The following is a 4,266-nucleotide window of genomic DNA, read 5'->3' as shown; positions in this document are numbered from 1 at the left end:
TATAGATGTGATAATATAAGAAAAAATGGAGAATATTTAAGATAAGATGAAGAATGATGCTACATAACCAAGTAGCTATAAATGTAAGGCGATACAGGCAAAAGGTACAACCAAGAGCAATGCGGAGCTAAACTTCTTCAGTACCATCGGTGTTATCCACCCTTATGGTAAGAGTAAATATAGATCTGATGTCTAGAAAATGGAGGGTAAAGGAAAATAAGCTGCGGAGGTGATGGTACATGAACAACTACCTATCAATATAAGTACACTGATAAAGGACAGCAGGTACTTACAAGAACAATGCAGAGCTCGAAAAATTCATTGGCATTGGATATATTCTACACTAATGTAACCATTCATACAGATCAGATAATTTGGAGCGAACAATTGATAAGCAAGCTATCATTCATACTGCTGTCACATAATGAACCAGGTATGTATGCAAGTACAGTGATACAGGACAACAAGTACTAACAAGAGCAAAGCAGCGGGCATCATATTTGCGATATCCTGTCGTTCTTTTCAAACCGGAGTTCTTCTTCTAGCAGATTTCCTGCAAAAAAGATCCGTAAGGCACATGCGAAAAAGTAGAAGTTCAAATTGTCATGTGATATCATAGACAGTACCTCATCCTGGGAACGAGACCAATGCATACCAATGTTTTTCCATTCAATGTCTTCTAAATTTAGCATAGGAGACTTCATCAGAAATTCGTTTATAGACTTGCCATCAAAGTGTGATTTCCTCAGGTAACACCGATACTGCTGCAATGGTTCCTTGAAAAGCGCAAGCAAGCTTTGCTCGACATGACTATCCAAATTGACCCTCGCCTACTTACAACAATGTAATGTAAATCATTGATGTGTTCAATCAGCAGAAATCAGGAAAATAATCACCATGAATAAGAGCACTTACACGTAAGTGGGACAGGAAGATGTGAAAATGGTGTTTGTCTTCACTATAATCTTCCCATGATGGGAATATATGCACGTAGTCCCTAACAACATTGAAAGCATTGTCTTTTAAACTGGGAATAACTGGAATGGGGTTCCAATCTGCAGGAATTGGCCGTCTCTGTGGTTGGGATAGGTCTTCGGTTGGTGGACTTGCTGTACTTTTTGCTGGAGTGGGATTTTTCTGTGGTACGGCTGGTGCTATGGCAACTGAAATTGGCATACCTTTTGCTGGAGTGCAGGTCCTGTGTGGCGGGGCTAGTGGTGTGGCCAGTGAAGTATGGGTGCAGTCTACTGGAGTTGGTCCTACGTTTTTTGTCACTAGTTTTACAACCAATATAAGTGGGGTGTTCTCTGATTTCTCTGGCATCACCATGTTTTTCAAGGACTTTGCTGGTTCTCCTTCAGGTTTGGCAATCACCCTCTTCCTTTTTGATGTCTGATGCACAAGACCAACATTTGAGTGAAAAAACATTGTATGATGACAGATGGAATATGTATTGATAATGGATGGGGATGGCATCTCGACATATATGATGACTAAACTAAGCAGATGGCGGTGCAACAAAGTAGAAGAAATGCAAGACAACATATGCAAGATACGCGCAATCAATAAAACCTTGCCAAATTAGAACAGGCACCTTGATGGGTGAACAGGATAGGCCATCTGCCTTTGACTCCTCGAGGTTAGAATAGTCATTAGGATCATATTCTAAACAAGAATCTACAGGTGGGGAGCGTATGAGTTTCATTGCATCCAGAATGGCACTCAATGCCTTGGTGCCAATTTTGTAAGTCATTGCGATGTTCCAAAATATTCTTCTGATGCGCGGATTCTGATATTCACTGTAATCACATAAAATATCTGAGAACCATGAAAACATAAATAGTAGTGAGATTATCTTTGTAATGCAGAGGATAGTCTAATATAGGGGCGCCCCTGTAAACCCTTGTGTCCTATCACTAGATTCTGATGAGAGGGCTCATGTGTGCTGTAGTATGGTGTGTGCATTAATATAATCTGACACAAGTACACAAAAAATAGGCTTCAGAAGTAAGGATAGTTGGCAGATGGTAGGTTCATAATATACTATATAGAGAGTTTATTGCCAAACCATGATAACAAGAGCACACAACAACTAGGCAGATCGTAGTGTACATAAAAGGGGTACACCATAACCACGATATATAAATCGGGAAAGTGGAACTGGCTGGAAAATATGGTGTTGTATTGCCACTAGTAATTGAAAGCCTATCGATCACGTACAGGCTAGCTCTATCAGTTGTTGACTGCAGATGTCCCTGCTCCCCTTCCTGACAAGGAACATACTATACATACTAAATACAGAATAACAAAAGAGGAACATGTTAAAGAACAGAAGAGGAAGCATATTCTTGATGTTCCGCTTCATTGCATACAATGTTGGTTGCCCACTCATGATGAATCACAACGCCCAAAGAAATGCAATTCCATGTTGTCTCTCTATATGTGGCCACATGCATTTGGAAAATCAAGTGGGAGCATTACCTGACCAATTAAATGTGTGTCTATTAACTAATATCAATATCATATCACAATTCGTATTTGAAGAAGTAAGCTTTGGACTTATGATTGGTGTTTTTAGCTTCATGAGTGGACTGCTGCTAGTGCGATACAAAGCAGCTACACAGATCATAGTGTAGATATAACGGGTAAACCGTAAGCATCAGAGTAAAATCAGCAAAGTGGAACTTGCTGGAATATATGTGCCAGTATTGCCGGTACGGCTAGAAAGGCTTCGGATACCAACTCTCTTCAACTGAAGGTGCGGTATTGTTAATATCAATGTAACTCTCAAAGGCGACACAACTCCCTGCATTTCCTTGCTATTCTTATAGGATTCAAGTGGCCAGGCCACTACAAATCCTATCCCTATGTTTACAAATTCCTACGAATCAAAGAGGCCCGAAGAGTTCAAAGTGTCCATCACAACCGACCGTATAGACCTCTAGACTGCAAATGTCCCTGCTCATCTTCACTACAAGGAACATACTATACAACTATCATACTCCCTCCATTCCAAAATACAAGTCTTTATAGAGATTTCCACTTTGGATCACATACAGATGTATACATATACATTTTAGAGTGTAGATTTACTCATTTTGCTCCATATGTAGTCTATGGTGGAATCTATAGAAAGACTTGTATTTAGGAACGGAGAGAGTACTTATTAAAGAAGAACGGAAGAGGAACATGCTAAAGAAGAGCAAGCAGATTTTGGATAATAAAATGTTCGTTGCGCTGTGCCCACACATGATGAACCAGAGTGCATTAAGAATGCAACTCCCTGCAATTTCTCTATATGTGGTGCACGTGCTTTTCAAAAGTAAAGTAGGAACATTAGCTGACCAATTAAACATTATCTATTTTAGTAATATCAGCATCATATCAGATTCGTGACCAATTAAACATTAGCTGACAAGTTTGGAATTATGAGTGGCACGTTGTTTAGCTTGATGGATTCAGGAGCAGTGCTAAGCAGGTACGATTATGGTACCAAATATAAAGGCATGTCTGCATGCAAGTCGCGTGACTTTTGTCATTAGGGTCAGTCGACAATTTTAGGTGGTTGGATGAAGATCATACGTCTCCTAACCCTTCTTCTTCCTCGTCTCTAATTCTTCCCATACATAACACCGCATGGGCCGCCGACCGGACCATCGGCCCCCATCGCCTGTGTTCCTCTGCCACCCCCACCCCCACCCCCGCCCCACCCGCATCGAGTTTTCTTCGTTCGGCGAGGCCCCACCACCGCACCCCACAACCACCGTCCCCACCCGAGCCCCTTCCTTCGCACCGGCGAACTCCGGCGAGCTCTGAAAAATCGACTGACCCAATTTTTAAATTTAGTCTACTATCATTTAACTAGTGTGGAATATAAAAGGGGAAAACCATAAGCATTGCGAGTATAGTGTTGAGCGTGCCATTGCGGATCTGAAGGTGCAAACCGGACAAAGGCATCTTCGCAAGCAATGTTTGCTTTCAACTAGCAAGTAAGTGATGGACAAGAAATCAGAGTAAAGCAGTGGTGGTCTATTTTCTTGCTGTGATAAATAAGTTGAGCAAATACGAAAGAGTACCGCCTCTGGTGCGTCGCCGTGTATGCATCTGCTGAGAATTCGACGGTGCTACGGTAGCGATGGCTGTTGGCGGCGTGGAAGCAGATCTAGGATGGTATACGGTGGCGGTGGGGTGCTGTGGACGAGATGGTCATAGGAGCGGCGCCGGCAAGGTGGACGACGGCGGAGATGAAGCAAGAGGACAGGATGC

This window comes from Triticum aestivum, chromosome 7B (genome assembly GCF_018294505.1).
Source record: "Triticum aestivum cultivar Chinese Spring chromosome 7B, IWGSC CS RefSeq v2.1, whole genome shotgun sequence".
Lineage (NCBI taxonomy): Eukaryota > Viridiplantae > Streptophyta > Magnoliopsida > Poales > Poaceae > Triticum > Triticum aestivum.
The sequence above is the reverse complement of the archived record's forward strand: the minus strand, read 5'-3'. Positions refer to the sequence as shown.